This window comes from Pelobates fuscus, chromosome 7 (assembly GCF_036172605.1).
Source record: "Pelobates fuscus isolate aPelFus1 chromosome 7, aPelFus1.pri, whole genome shotgun sequence".
Classification (NCBI taxonomy): domain Eukaryota; kingdom Metazoa; phylum Chordata; class Amphibia; order Anura; family Pelobatidae; genus Pelobates; species Pelobates fuscus.
Genome location: NC_086323.1, coordinates 97,334,033 through 97,351,050, shown reverse-complemented (window position 1 = coordinate 97,351,050; position 17,018 = coordinate 97,334,033). Strand labels below are relative to the sequence as shown.

The 17,018-nt window shown below is 40.3% G+C and overlaps 1 pseudogene; it reads left to right on the top strand.

Annotated features, from left to right (window-relative positions):
• The first annotated feature begins 8,817 nt into the window (after positions 1-8,817).
• LOC134568724 (peroxynitrite isomerase THAP4-like) lies at positions 8,818-9,360 on the top strand (annotated as a pseudogene).
• The last annotated feature ends 7,658 nt before the right edge of the window (positions 9,361-17,018 follow it).

The following is a 17,018-nucleotide window of genomic DNA, read 5'->3' as shown; positions in this document are numbered from 1 at the left end:
TACAGGAGACACACATTTCAAAAACCGCATCGGTCAAACTAGGGGACCGAACCTACAACACTACACACAAAGCCAGGGCACTACGGAAACAAGCGGGGGAAGCCATACTCCTACATTAGCGCCCTTTCATGGTCACGCACAAACAGATAGACCCTGAGGGTAGATTCATAGCCGTCACTGGCAATCACTACAATACCAAACTACATATCGTAAACATATACGCGCCCAACAACCCAGACAGTGCCTACTGGGACACCATAGAATCCCTACTCGCCACCCTGCAAGGAGGCATACTGGTGGTGGGAGGGGACTTCAAAGCTGTCCCCTGCCCAGCATCAGACCGCAGCTCCAAACCGGGGACACAGCGATCACAGGGTAGGGGGGGACAGGACAAGCTTCTACACACTTTTCTCCAGCACACCGGACTCATGGATGCTTGGAGACTCCAACACCCAGACACAACAGACTATACATGTTACTCAGCCCCACATAACACATATTCCAGAATAGACAATATACTCCTCAACGGAGCTGGTATGGCCAAATTAATCCACTCAGAGATAAACAGCATCACATGGTCAGACCATGCAGATGTAGCGATCACCTTAGGAAACGTTCAACACCACAACAACTGGACATGGAGGCTCAACGCCAACTTACTCACCGATGAGGAAATACTCACCACGACGCGACAGAAAATTACAGACTATTTCAACACTAACGACACAGAAGACATCAACCCAACAACACTATGGGCAGCACATAAATCAGTATTAAGGGGACATCTCATACAAGCAGCATCACATAAAAAACGAACCAAAACGAAACACCTCCTAGAATTACAAACCGCCATGCGGAAACTTGAACAACAACATAAACAAAACCCCTCCACCACCACATACGCAAAACTCCAAACCATACGACACTCGATTAAAGAGCATACCAGAAGTGACACGCTCCATAATCTGGTCAAAGCGCTTGTTCTACGAAAAAGCGAATAAAATGGACACACTACTGATGCGGACACTTCGGCCCAGACAGGGACACAAACCCATCACGGCGCTTCGTAACACCGCCAACGAACTAGTTAACACCCCAAAAGACGTTAACAACGCATTCACAGAATACTTTCAGAAACTATATAACCACACACCACGGGAGGGCGACGCTCAGACCCAATATATCACCCGCATAGCAGACTTCCTATCTCATATTGACCTACCCAGGGTAACAACAGAGGAGGCCAATACTCTAGAGGACCCCATAACACAGGAGGAGGTAGAAGCAGCGGTATCCACCCTTAAGGGAAACAAAGCACCTGGCCCTGACGGCTACGAGCTACTACACAAAATTTAAGACGGAACTGGCACCCTACCTCACCAAATTATGCAATCACTTCCTCCAGGGGGGCACACCAGACTGCGACATGGCTACCGCCAACATAATCCTACTGCCCAAACCCAACAAGGACGTTACACTAGCCACAAACTATAGACCAATTTCCCTTATCAACACCGACTTAAAAATATTTGCTAAAATACTGGCTAAGAGGCTAACACCTCTGCTACCTAAATTAATACACCCGGATCAGGTCGGTTTCATACCGGGACGCCAGCTGTATGAAAATACGCGCAGAGGTGCAGACTTGATGTGGCTCATGTCAAAATCCAAGTTACCATACCTCGCCCTCTCCCTTGACGCCGAAAAGGCCTTTGATAGATTGCAATGGCCTTTTCTGTTCCACTTACTACAAACACAAGGCTTCCCCGACCCTTACATCACAGCAATAAAAGCACTATACACAGATCTTCAAGTGCAAACCATAATAACAGGAGCCCCGAAATCCCCGTTCCGAGTGAGCAACGGAATGAGACAGGGATGCCCTCTGTCACCACTCTTATTCGCGATCGTCTTACACCTCATTAGAACCGACCCGAACATTAAAGGGGTGCAGTTAGGGGTGGAACAATTTAAAGCGGCAGCATATGTGGATGATATACTCCTCACACTCACAGAACCAACCCTCTCAATGGCCAATCTAAAAAAGCTACTGCAAACATACGGAGACATGGCAGGGTACAAAGTCAACCTTACCAAGTCAACGGCATTGCCATTCCATATACCGGACCAAGAGATACAACACATCAGACATACATACCACATCAAAACCAGCACAGACACACTCACATATCTCGGCGTCAGACTGACAACAGACCACAACACATTATTCAAGCACAACTACACACCCCTAATCACTAGGCTTAAAACCGACTTAGAAAACTAGACGGACAAACCCATCACATGGCTAGGTCGCCTACACTCTGTAAAAATGAACCTACTACCACGACTATTGTTCCTATTCCAAGCACTCCTGACCGAAGTCACCAAGAGCGATCTAGCTGACATACAAAAGGCAGTAGATGCCTTTATTTGGCAGAGAAAGTGACCAAGAATAGCCAAGACAATACTATACAATCCCAAATGGAGAGGAGGCCTGGGAATGCCCCACCTCCACCATTACTATACCACAGCTCAAGTAGCACAAATCGCCCACTGGCACTGCCCAATAAATCAACGCCGATGGGTTGACATAGAATCCCTCATGGCGGGAGCGGACCTCCCACAGTTCCACATCTGGACACCAAGAGAACACAGAGTACTCTTACGGACAGAATGCCCAGCCATTCTAAACTCCATCAGCTTATAGGACCAAGTCGCACGGAAATTCAAACTCACGGACCTACCGTCCTCAATGACCCCTGTCCTACGCAACAGAGCATTCCCACCGGGACTTAGGGCAAGAGACTTTAAAGGCATAGAAGCCACAGGCCTACAGCACTACACTCACTTGTATATAGACAACCAACTAGTATCCTACCAACACCTACAAACCCTTGCCCCGCTAAAAACACGCGACTAATTCCGAAACGTTCAAATGAGAGATTTCGCACAAACCAAAGAGGTAAAAACCGCAAATGCCAAGCCCACTACGTTCTTTGAACGAATCTGCTTAAAAGAAAAAATGCCAGCTAAATTAATTTCACTACTATACAACCACATATGCTTAGAATCAGGAACATGGGGCACACAGACATACACAGACAAATGGGAAGCAGATCTAGGCGAAACACTAGCGGGGACAGACTGGCAAGACATTTGGGAGGCAAACGCAAAAGTGTCTATATGCACGGCCCTACAGGAACAAGCAAACAAAATAATGCTACAGTGGTACACAACCCCAGTTAAACAATGCCACATGCAACTGAGCCCCACAGACACCTGCTGGAGGCTATGCGGAGAAAAAGGTACATATATCCACATGTGGTGGCACTGCACCAGAGTTAAAGAGTATTGGGGAAAAATAGCAGATCTGACCACCAGAATCCTACAACGACGAATAACACCAGACCTTTGGGCGTGCCTACTGTCACGACCAACAGAGGAACTAGACAAACATGACCAAAGACTACTGAATATGCTTAACTTAGCGGCTCGAAGAGCATTGGCATAATACTGGATTAAGCCCGAAGTACCCCCAATCTCTCTAGTAATTACAGGGTAATACATCTAGCTTTACCTACAGTTTTCTTCTATTTTGTTCTTTTATTGTATATATTTTCCTGTTTACTTAAAGTAAAAGAAAAACCATGACCGGCAAAGCAAAACAATCCACAACAATGGCTTCTGCGCAAGCCGCATGAGTGGTATCACCAATATATGTTATGCACGCTACTAACCTAACCTTCCTTTCTGTAACACCATTTGAGCAATAGCGGATGACTAGGCTTCTGCGTAAGCCAACAATAATGTCGTACTAAATGCCTGTCGATACATAAATAAAGAATTGAAAAAGAAAAAAAAAGAAGTAAAAGTAGTGAATTTGCATTTACGACGCTCATGATATAGGTGCTTACAAAAGGTACACATTTGAGCTTGCAATCTAAAACGCATGAAAGTTGGTTACGTCACATGATGCTGAAGACAATGTTATAGTAAAATATTAATAATAAACCCATTTGTTAGTTCCAAACTGTTTTTAATGTAAGCAAGGTTTGGGAAAACAGTTTTCAACAATAACGGAACAGAGAAAAAGGACTGTGGAGCGACTGTGGAGCTGTCTACATTTAAGAATAATAGTTGAATAAGTTGAATAATAAGTGTTTTAATAAGAAAACTTGATTTCTCAATTGATCTTACATTTCTACACATAAATGTTGAGCTATGATTTATGTAGTGATAATTCATGTCCAATGACAATACCAGATGACGAGCGAACTCATTGCTTTATCATGTTACACTTCCCCCTTCCCCCCCCCCCCCACCCCCGTCCATGATATTGAAGAGGTTGACAAACAGAATTAATCATTTTTTCAGACGGTCGTTATAACGCCGTGTTCTTTGGATGAAGCTGTACTCAATGCACTGTAAGGGGCATGTCATCTTATTAATAAAAAGGGATTAATGTACCCCCTCATTTTGAGTCTGTGTGTGAGGCACATCATGCAATAAATAGTATGTGAAAGTATATGTAGAGCTGTAAATTTGTTATGTAAGCAACATATATAAGTCTATGGGGGAATTCTAAGACAGAGATCTGTGTCTGCAAGTGCACTTGTGTCATCTCCATTATAATTGTGTTAAGAGCTACGCCTATAAACTGAGTCCCATCAAACCAGTATGGGTTCCATTTGAGGCAATCAAGGGAACCTTGTAACTGGAAAGGTTACTGGTATGTTCATGAATCGAAATACCAATGAAACGAATAACAGAACATCAGCCCAATATATTTCAAGCATAACAGGAGTTGCAGATGAAACACTGTTAGTTACGCAAGTTCTACACAAATTAACTTTCCCCATAGAGTTAATGCATCATAAATACATATATGAGATGAGATGAAATGCCAAACTTAATCTTGGTTCAAATTAACCCTTATATGAACAGCTAGGATAGATGGCAAAATGGATATTCGCATCTACAATGTCTAGTGCAGTGGATTCTGGATACTAGCATGCGACTGACAGGCCCTCACTGTCCATGTCTCTGTTTGCTTTCTTAAGATAACTCCAGCAGTGCAGCATAATCCATATTAATCATTATAACCCTAAATTAGCCCCAAATTGGTCTCAGACAGTCTAATGCTCTTGTCAATGATTTGTTTATAGGCCGGAGTCTATTGTTTGCCTCGAAGGCCTACTGCTGTTACTCTAATGCAACCACTGCTGGGGAACCATTTGCAATGTGAGCTAAAAGCCTGTGTGAGTTAACCTAGCAGAGGCAGGTCTATCTTAATACAATTACCTCATCAGTGTGAATATGTAAAATCGTGTGACCCTTAAACAAACATTTCCCTCCCCAACTTAGACTCCATAAACACTTAATGTAACCTCCTTTGTCCAGGTTTAACATAGCAAAGTTCCATTGTTTAATGAGATGTTAGCTTGTTTAGGACTTTCTATGCATTGCTGAAATCAGCTGGGCTAATTAGACATGGTAAATTGAAGGGGGCCTCTAAAACAACAGAACCATACAATTGTAATAGTGTGGAATGCACCATGACAAGAGAACAAGGCAAATGTGATTTATATATTTTTTTTACTGTGTCCTAGTTACTGGATGGAGTGAGGCGTTGGGGTTTTATTTGCTAAGCAGTGATCTGACCTTATTTCACAAGCAAGATAAATAATATAAGGCAAAAACTCTCAACATCAGCCATTTTGCTCAAGGTTTTGATTCTACCTTGTCAATTTGAAAAAAGTTTCTTTTAGGTGAACAAACCATTTGCTGTGTGGTTTGCGCAATGCAGGGGGGTGAATGAGGATGCATGCCTCAAGGCTGATTTTGCAACTGTAGTGGTTGTGGTGATGAGAGTCTACTATAGGATAGATTTAGCTAACTGGTGTGGGATTGAGGGATAGACTTTAGGTAGACAGACATATACATCGGAACACAAACAGAGACAAGCAGACTGAAGACACACAGACAAACATGCCTGACGTCAGAAGCATGCAGGATGTAATTGGTTTATCAGCAATTTTCACTAGTTACCATGCCCTTAATTATTAAATAATTGCTAATTATAAAATGTTTAATTTTCATTTTGGGTAAGAAAGAGGTTTACAGTCCCTTTAAATATGCCTTCTGTTAATCATCGCACACTCTATTTATAATCTAGTAATTGAGTTAACGTATTCTTTTCGACTTTGCTGAATCTGCCAAAGTCCTAACCCATGAATCACAGTCTACAGACATAAAAAAAAAAGAAAAAGGAAAATAAAAAAGCTTTATATTGGACTAGTTAATTCATACTGTTATTTGGGCTGGTGATAGAGCATCGAACTACTTCAGAAAGTGACATCCGCAATATTTTTTGGCAGTGCCCAACCCCATCGTTTAGGTCCTGACTCTTTAGGGTATTTTATTAGCCAGCTTACTTTGTTATCTTTACAGCTGGATAAAGCTGTTTTTTTTTTCAAGTGCAGTCTTCTTTCCATGCCCATGGATAAAGAGGCTGCAGTCTCCCTTTTCAGGCTATTCTGGGCACACAATAGGGAGAAAGGGATCAGGGCCAGTGTTACAAGTGTGAGGCCTCTATACATCAGCACGAACAATAGGACTTGGAAGCGTCTGGCTCTTGGAAAAGCCAATGCTTTTGGGAGGGGAAGAGAAAATGCTTATTGTCCTAATGAATCCCTCCCCAGAGCAGACATGGTTTCTTTTATTCTGTTTCTTGAGGGATACAGAATACCCTGCCTGCCCCTCTATTAAACAAACATGCCACTAGCTTGGAGGAATTGGGGGCAACAGATGTTGCTGGGGTACGAATTTGAAAACTGATGTCCGAGTGACTATCATAAAACAGGACTGGTTGAAATGTGATGTTCCAAGCTATGAAGTAGCACAGAAAGGCACACATTTTAACTTAAGGGAAACAAATTTGCTGTCACAATGAAAATCTTAACTTAATTTTATATTGAATTTTATTTTTAAAAGCTTTATTGCATAAATGACGATGTTCAAATACATGAATACAGAAGGCGAAACACAATTATTATTTTTTTGACGTGGATATTGATATGTTACCAGACCTGTGTAAAAAGATGCATTTAGAAAAATTATAAGAAGAATAGTAACATTGATTGACATTTTGTGTGTATGCACTATGAATGTGTTAATGTATAGATTGTAATGTGTGAGTACAATATGTATTTGTGAATGTATGTGTGCAAGATGTTTGGGCAGCTGTGTGCATAATATGTATTATGTATGTGTAAATATAATGTGTATGTGCACGCACTTTGGTGATCCAAGCCTTTTAACAGAAACTATTCACGAATTTCACTTGTTTTTTTTTTTTTATACCTTGTTTAGCTTTGTTTTGCTCTATGCACTGATATGGTTCAAAGAGATCTCACATAACATGTTTCAGTTTATTATTTTGTAAAAGTTTTACAGACCTGGCATTCCTGCTTGTAAACTTTCTTTTAAGTGAGTGTTTATAAAGCAAATGGATGGACTATGATCGTAGCAGACTGGTCTATGCTTTATAAGTGCCTTTGGCGGTACAAGCTGGGGCCGCTACGGAGCAGGTTACAGTCATATTCCTCCATCACAGCTCACAATTTCAGGTTAGTGATGCGTAACTTTCCAGGACTCTTGCTATTAGAGACTACATTTTCCATGATTCTCAGTCTCATATTAGGGAAGACCTCATTGCTATGATATATATGGGATCTATCAAACCACCATTTTGTGGGGAAGAGGGAAATATGCAAAGCACTGTGTTAGGCTATTTCAACAAACAGCTACAGATGAAGGTCACCCAAGTCTCTTAGTGACACAATAGTACAATTAAAAGTTAATTAGTGACCTCATTGTTCACTATCATGTGACATCAGGAAGCCACATAAATCAATGTGAATATATATGAGAAAAAAAAAGATTGTATAGTTTATAGAGTAGTGGATATATTTACTGCATTTAGTCTGATCTGAGGTAATCGCTGAACCCACTCCAAGGTAACATTTTCATCCGTGCTTATGTTTAACAAGTTTTTTTATGCTTTTGTTTATGGATTAACATATATTGATATTTCTTATGATTTAAACTTAGTGAGCTTTATTTAAAAAAATATATTTATACACTGAACAAAATTATAAATGCAACACTTGTTTTTGACCCCATTTTTCATGAGCTGAGCTCAAAGATCTAAGACTTTTTCTATGTAAACAAAAGGCCTATTTCTCTCAAATATTGTTCACAAATCTGTCTGAATCTGTGTTAGTGAGCACTTCTCCTTTGCCGAGATAATCCATCCACCTCACAGGTGTGGCATATTAAGATGCTGATTAGACAGCATGATTATTGCACAGGTGTGCCTTAGGCTGACCACAATAAAAGGCCAATCTAAAATGTGCAGTTTTATCACACAGCACAATGCCACAGATGTCGCAAGTTTTGAGAGAGTGTGCAATTGGCTTGCTGACTGCAGGAATGTCCACCAGAGCTGTTGCCCATGAATTGAATGTTCATTTCTCTACCATAAGCCGATTCCAAATGTGTTTTAAAGAATTTGTCAGTACATCTAACCGGCCTCACAACCGCAGACCACGTGTAACCACACCAGCCCAGGACATCCAGCATCTTCACCTCCAAGATCGAAAAAATGCAGGCAAAAACAAAAGTGTTGCGTTTATAATTTTTTTCAGTGTATGTGTACATATATATAGATATATAAGTTTGGTTTAAAAAAGTACAAATTTATATATATATATATATATATATATATATATATATATAAACTTTTTAAAACAAGCAGGGAAGGAAAATGTCCAGTGCAGTAGATTCAGACGCGCCTCCTTTAAATCCAGCTATTTCCCCTCTGGCCTGGATGCTGGGAACCTGGGTGTCTGAACCAGGTGGGAAAGGAGAGTTTCCAACCATTACCCCATTCAACTACAAGGAGGAAGAGGTCATCTCTCATGCAGGACAACCAATGCTGAATTTTACGTTTTGGCACCAATCAAGTGGCATTTATTTGTGCTGAGGACATAGGTGTTGTGGAGATCGAGGAAGGGGAAGTGGAGGGAGAGCAGCTAACTCTGACGTCACGCTCACTCAGCAGGATGAGTTTTGGCAAGAAACCTCATGTCCAGCAGATTTGCCGCATGTTCTGTCTGACTGCTGAAGGGAAGCTGGAGCAGACTGTTTCCATGGCAACAAGTACACAAGCTTTGGCTCCTCATCTACACGTTACATACAAAAAGTTGTCCTCCTGAATGATCTGGTCCAAGATTATAAAACCATTCCTGAACTAGTCACATAGCCTTAAATTCACTGGAGGCCGAGCTCCTTTGTGTCTGTGTGTAATAATAAAATAACCTATTTTTCCCAAAAAAACTTTTTAAAAAAATACTTTGTTTCATTTTGCCAGGAATTGTGCTAATTTTGATAAACTAGGTACTGCCATTTATGTATTGTCATATATGTGTTGTGTAGTCTCTGATGATACTTTGATATGTGGCTGAATTCTGATTGGCTGAGTATACAGAGCATCCAATCAGGATACAGATTTGATTTCAAATAGATTTGTTTTCTCCTATTCTCTGGCTTTGTGAAAAAAAATCAGGAATGAAGCAGTAAAGCACATAGCAAACAAGTCATGTAAGTTTCACAAGTACGCACATTTGCCTCAGTGTTCTATTCCATATAAAAACATTTATACAGCGGCTTTATTGGCCCAAGGTTAGAGCTATGTACAGTATACACTTCCAACTGGAATCTCTGCTTACTGCTCTAGCCCTTCTTTAATGACCTGGAGATATTTGGCCTGTGAAATTAGCTCGGCTGGTAATTAATTGTGGGTTGAAATGGGACACAGTGAAAATATTTGCAATGATATACAGCCCCTGGCCTTGCGCTGCCATAATTACAGTGTATAAACACAGGCAGCCGAAATGACATGACACTGGCAGCCAGACAAAGGAGCCATGGTGCACTCAGATGAGGCTGTGAAAATTATTTTGACAATTGTTTAGCCTGCTTTACATTTTATTGCCATCCAGTACAAAGATAACAGTGTGTGGAAGGGAATGTATGTCAGTGTGCCATGACCAGGGATCGTTAAGGGGAAATTAGAGCAATCACTGATTGTGTGAAACATTTTTTTTTTCTTATTCCAGATGAAAACGCATTTTTGGCAAAGATTGCTAAATCGTGTGATGCTGCTCATTCTGACCATATTTTGAAGCTTGGAATACTGAGGCCAAAAATAAGGCATATTGTTGATAGACAAATCTGTCAATGTCAATCTAAATCCAAGGATCTCAAGGTTGCATTAGAATTATTGTGAGCAGTAAATGTTGTATTCAAGGTACTTATTTTTGTTGATCGCGCTACTTGTCAGATAAACTCTTTAAAAGCTGGAATATGCTATATGAAACCATTTAATCGAATTGTACTACAGCAGGGCTAGTCATCCTTTGGTACTCCAGATGTTGTGGACTACATATCCCCTGATCTTTTTCCAGCATTGTGGCTGTGAGAGCATTATGGGAGATGTAGTTCACATCATCTGGAGTGCCGATGGTTGCCTAACCTTGTTCTAAAGAATATAGCCGTGTGTACATGGGGGCCGAAAGTGCATAGTCACCCTAATGAATTTGCCATTTTACAAAAAAATGTAAAATGATTTGAATTTCATCATTAAAATGGCGCTGTCATTATAATTTTCTTTCCATAAATCAGTTTAGAACAGTATTCTAAAAAGATTAATAATATTTTAACATAATCAAGTTATAGCAAGTTGAAGCGGCACTGTCACTGTCTGGGGACTAGTGGCCTGGCCAGGAAAGGTGAGACTTACTTACCACAATCTTCTTCCGAGTGGAAGCGCCAGGAGCCGACCTCACTGTTGTACTCTCATGCATGACAGACTGTCATGTCCATTCAGTGGTCAGAAAAACCAATTATGTGGACAGACCTGCCCATTATGGTCTTTACCGGTGATGCAAGCCACCTCACTGGCAACTACCCCACCAGGGCCTACACCCTTATCCCGATTGCATACTTCCCAATGATGGGAGTGAGGAGCAGGTTTATCTGTAGAAAAATATGCCACCTCCTCTTTTATTAATGTAGATATGGATAATATGCTCAGCCATACACTGAATTTAACTCCAGGACATCAATATGACTGATTTGAGCAGGAATAGATAAATATAAATTGTTTTTATTCTTTAAACTCTTGTTATGTTGGAGTATTTAGCTTGCATTCATGAAATACATTTACCCGCACAGAGTGACCAAAGGGTATCATGTGTAATAGTAAACATAATATGCATGCATGATAACATTCTTTAAACTCCACCTGTTCTCAAAATGAACAGATTATCTAGAAGTAATTTGGCTTATTTACTAAACTGAGAATTGTTTGTAATGGACACAGAAATGTACAAATTTAGACACAAAAATGTAAATGGAATAATATATTTCGAAGTAAAAAAACATATTTTGTAATTTAAAATATATCAAAAATGAAAATGCCCAATTAATTTAAAGAGAAATGGAGGTTTAATATTAAACTTGAAACTGAAAATCAAATTGCTAAATTCATATTGAATCAGTCAAACTGTGAGTATAGATGAACTGGTGAAATTGTCTATCTCATTATTTATGGCCTGAATTTTGCAGTTAGGTTTTCAGTTTATCACTCTACTGTCTAAAATCTGAAATAGCTGCCTGCTAGAATTGTAATTGCCAATAATCTAGGGCAGCACAGGCTTGTATACAGGGCCAGATAATGGTGTTGACCATTATGATGGGCCTAATTACAGAATCTTATCAACAGAAAACACTAAAACAGTCATACCTCCATGTGTCATGTATCTGGAGGTGGTGCTAGAGGGAAACCTACGATATAGCTTTAAGAAAACACATACTCTATGCTAATGTCTCGCTTTCATCTCTCAAGGTAATCCATATACCCTAACAGCACTGTCCAGTGCCCTACCAGCCGTGTCCAGTGAAGCAGGACGTAGGAGGGTGGGGTAAAACGGTGGCCACTTATACGAATCACATAACCTGCACTAAAAAAGGTGGCATGTCTGCCCGAAGAATTGGAAGGCCAGCCTGGTGTGAATGCATTTCAGTCTGCCTGCCAATCATGCCGGCTGGCCAACCAAGGGCGTACTATGCAGACAGTACCCTGAGCTTGGCATAAATGCGTCTCGCTCCACACTGTCTAAGAACTGTCCCGTAGCACTCACTTGTCCACTCCTCTCTTAACCTTCTTACAAGCAGGCAGAAGCTCCTGTTATACTATCTGGGACAGAGAAAAGGTGTATGCAGTGGTGTAGAAGAAACGGAACATGCCACAGTGTTAGGGAGACCGAAGAACATGCCACAGTGTTAGGGAGACCGCAGAGTGAGGCTGGGAGGCGGAGCCGGAATATGACGTCATATTCCGGCTCCCAGCCTCACTCTGAGGCGTGCGAGGGAGCTGAGCAGACAGTTCAGGGGAAGTGCTCCCTCGCCGTCCGCCTGCCTGCCAGCGCCGCCAGCGCCGCCAGCGCCGCCCGACCGCCTAGCAGCCACTGGACCACCAGGGAGGAAGAGACACCCACCCCCAGCATTCCCAAAGGTAAGGAGGCTGGGGGGGGGGTGTTAAATTTTTAAAAAATGTGTTAAAAATAAATGAAAAAAAAAAACGTGTTAATAATAAATAAAAAAAATGTGTTAAAAATAAATACAAAAAAATGTGTTAAAAATAAATGAAAAAAAAGTGTTAATAATAAATTTAAAAAAATGTGTTAAAAATAAATTTAAAAAAAATGTGTTAAAAATAAATTTTAAAAATGTGTTAATGTGGGTGGGTGAGTGTGTGTCTGTGTCTGTTAGTGTTTGTGTCTGTTAGTGTGTTTCTGTGTCTGTTAGTGTGTGTGTGTGTGTGCCTGTTAGTGTCTGTGTCTGTTAGTGTGTGTGTCTGTTAGTGTTTGTGTGTGTGTGTGTGTGTGTGTGTGTGACTGTGTGTGTCTGTTAGTGTGTGTGTCTGTTAGTGTGTGTGTTTGCCTGTGAGTGTGTGTGTATGTTAGTGAGTGTGTGTGTCTGCTAGTTTGTGTCTGCTAGTGAGTGTGTGTCTGTTAGTGTGTGTCTGTTAGTGAGTGTGTTTGTCTGTTACTGAGTGTGAGTGTGTCTGTTAGTGTGTGTGTGTGTTTCTGTTAGCGAGTGTGTGTTTCTGTTAGCTAGTGTATGCGTATCTGTCAGTGAATGTGTGTGTGTGTATTTAGAATGCGGGGCGGGGGGAAAGGTTGGGTGGGGGTGGCGCGGGGGGGAAAGGGGGGGCGCCTGAGTTTTGTCCTGCCTAGGGCAGCACAAAACCAGGATACACCACTGCACTACACAATGTTAACATATTACCACTAGTCTTAACACTAACGCTAACTCCAACGCTAACATTTATCCTATGTATTGGGGAAAATAGTGTTATCTCTAGGTTATGGTGATATTTATTCTCAACATTTGTGGTTTATTGTGATTATGACTCCAGAACCCCGAGATGGGATTATTTCCCAATAGAAATATAGTTCGCTTTTATTTATCTAATATATGTTTTTCTCTGTATTATTTTATTTATATTATAATATAGATGACAGGTCCTTGATTTGTTGGTTGTTACTTTGTTTCAGGACTGACCACAGAGAGCTTGAAATTGTACTTTGATATTTCAGTCTTAATGTACCTTTTTTACATGTGCACCAACACAGGGCTCTTTTTGTCAACTTGTGGAATATAATTCAGTTGTATGGGCGTGTAATGCGAGAGAAGAAAATGGTGCGTTTACATACAGTAAAAGTGCATTATAAAATCCATTAGCGACTTGCGTTAAGGGTTTTATAGTTCAAACCGACTGCATTCTTGACATTTTTGCTGAACTGCCAAGATTGCAAAATAAAATGCCTTTTCTAATTCTGCCTCTAAGAATAGTCCCACTACTTTCTGATTTAAACTAACAATGTTGAGGAACAATGTGCATTCAGAAGTTCATGGCGGGGTCGAACATTTCAGGCTGTCCTTAAAGAGATACTTCACGTTAGATTTTACCTCCCATTACTTTTTACGGGATTACACATTTTATAAATCTTTTCTTTTTCTTCGGTATTGATAGCACATCATCTGAAGTTCAGTTTCAACAAGCAAGCTGCTTATATATCGTTATTACTAGAGTTATATAGCGCTAACACTTTCCACAGGACTTATACAACTATACAGTGAGGTTATATAACAACACGTTGACAAACAAATATAAAGGTGAAGAAGGTCCTGCTCAAACTAAAAAGAAGAAAGACTTTAGGGACGTTTATTGCAATGCAAACTAACTTCCTAAATCACGCACTTCCTCTGTCAAATATTGTAAGGCGTGTATTGGCTCCCAAAGCTATCCACTAAGCAACTGATAATCTAAACACAAAGTTTAGTATATGGTGTAGGTAACAGACAAGCCGTCTTAATTATTCGGTGACTACAGAGGATTCTACAAAGTATTTTATTTTTCCATGATGCCAGTGTAATGTTGACATGGTGAGTCTTTTCCATTCTGCTATTGAGTTTACAAGAAAACTGTGGTCAATTCTTTATGGTAGATAAACTGTGTGTAAGCAACACATGTAGTGATGGAAACAAAGGCACAGCAGTTTTAGAAGTAAAAATGTTAGTGTTCTTTAGGCGACTGAAGGAAAACAGCAAGTTCATGTCCCGTCAACTTTAATTCCTGCTTGATTCAGTCAGTTATTGGCTATCCTCTAATATGCTGATGGTATCTGTCGGTCCCTGACTTCTATGATTCCATTCTCTTATGATGGTCTTCACCTGACCCACACCACTTGGTCTCATGTCAATAAGCATGGTAGCGTTTTACTTTCCTATGCTCCACTTACAGTTTTCTCTTTAAACTCTAAAGGCTGTCAGTTTCTTAACTGTTAAAAAACCAACCAAACAATGTGGACTAACTTGTGTTAGATGCATAATCTCTTCTATTTTATTTTTTGTGCTCTGTTTCTAACTTGTCCAAAACACATTTTCCACTCAATGATCTCCATCTGTTAACTTGCTATCATAAAACGCTCCTCCTCACCTTTATACAATAATATTAACTGCACCAGTAGAATTTTTGCTGTCCTGGACTGTGCCAATTCCCTACTGATCTCCAGCATCTCCATTGGCTTATCTCCACTTCCATTTGTCTAATGGAGTAACATTCTTTTAGAACATCACCCTTGCAAATAGCCTGGAGAAAGTGGAACTCATACAAATGACTCTTATGTGAACCACAGGTCCAACCATGAAATGCATAATTAACCTATTATGTCCAAAGGTTTTCTCAAACAGATGAACATTGCTTGAGGATACCTCAAGTGACTTACTAAGTATTAATTAATGCTGTGCTCCAACATTTCTCTGCCCTATCAAGCAAACTTACTTACCTTCCATCATCTCAACCCTAGGCTCATTTTTGCCTACTGTGTTAAAAATTGTATTTGTCTACAGGTAAACAACTTCCAAAGTACTCCTAGTATGCACCTCACATTTTGTTGGGGGGGGGGGGAGGGATGGCTTTTTATTATATATTTTTTGAGGAACATATGTCTGTTTAGCGTCCATAAATTATCACTAGGATATATCAATTTACTATCGTAAATTTAACAAACTGTTAGTTCTGGTTACTTTGTTGATGGCATGGTATAATTGTACTTTTTTTTACATTTACATTTTTTGGTTTTGCAACATAAGGAGAGGATACAAAAATAAAAAAAAGGGGTGGGGAGTTGTCACCACATAATGGTACATCGCCACTAAGCCATTGCAGAAGTAAACAGTAAATAGCTTCCACAACACATCTAATATGGTGAAGACTCCAAATTATTATATTATCAATATCTATTTGGCAGTTATATAGTATTCCAGAACCACGTAATGACGCAAATCCCATGACTATACACAGGATTAAATTATGAGTCAATCCAACCCTTGATCAATCACACAACCGACTCGTTAAAACCAATTTCCCCTTCACTTCCACCCAGTGTTTCGTCTTTGTCCAAAATGGCACCTGTACCAGATCTCTATGTGCTCCACCACTGCCACACCTTTTGAAAGTGTTGTGCTGTTATATAAAATGATGGAACCTGCTCTTGATTATTTTTCGAGTGTTGACGGAATTAAGTACCAAGGACAAAGTAGGCAGAACTTGGGAATTCCATGCCTTTGCTATGTGCTGTTGCGCAGATAAAATGACATGCGAACGTCGCTTCTCGCCCCTCCCTCCCCCCCCCCCCCCCCCCTCCGTCCTCACTAGACAGAATAACAGAGCACAATTCCCCAGCGGCCTTCTGTACCACCGCCACCTCTCTTTTTTATTTTTATTTTCATTCTCTCTTTCTCCTCCATCTCACTTTTCTTTTCTATTACTGTTCTTCTCCTTAAGGTTAACAAATTCAGGTGGCGGACCAACTGAGCACTGGTATAAGAAAGAGTATAAGGAAAAAGACGAGGAATCTCCAAGTCTCTATGACAAATATCGCATGGCACAGATCATAAGTAAACAAACAGGGACATAACAACCAGTGGGAAACATATACGTTGCCGTACCGTCTCATTTCACTTGACCAGAATAGGAGAAGCGCTGTTTATCTCTTAGAAAAGACAAAATTGTTGACAAGAGGTAACTTGATTGTGTAAATAACACGGACAGAAGGGATGACCCTAGCAGAGCGCATCAGTCAGGAGCACTCAGACATAACTCGGGGTAAATTGAAGCGTTAAAGGTGCTGCAAGTGTTACTGTTTCTCATGCTTATAATGATATTAAGTAAAGAATTAAAAAAAAATGACATGCAAAATACATTTTAATAACTCTTTTTGGTATTATCAAGCAGTAAATAGGTTAACGGTTAAAAAGGCAATGTGACGCCAGTCAATTCAATAACTAACTGGTGGATTGCCTCCCTCTAAGGCTGATTTTGG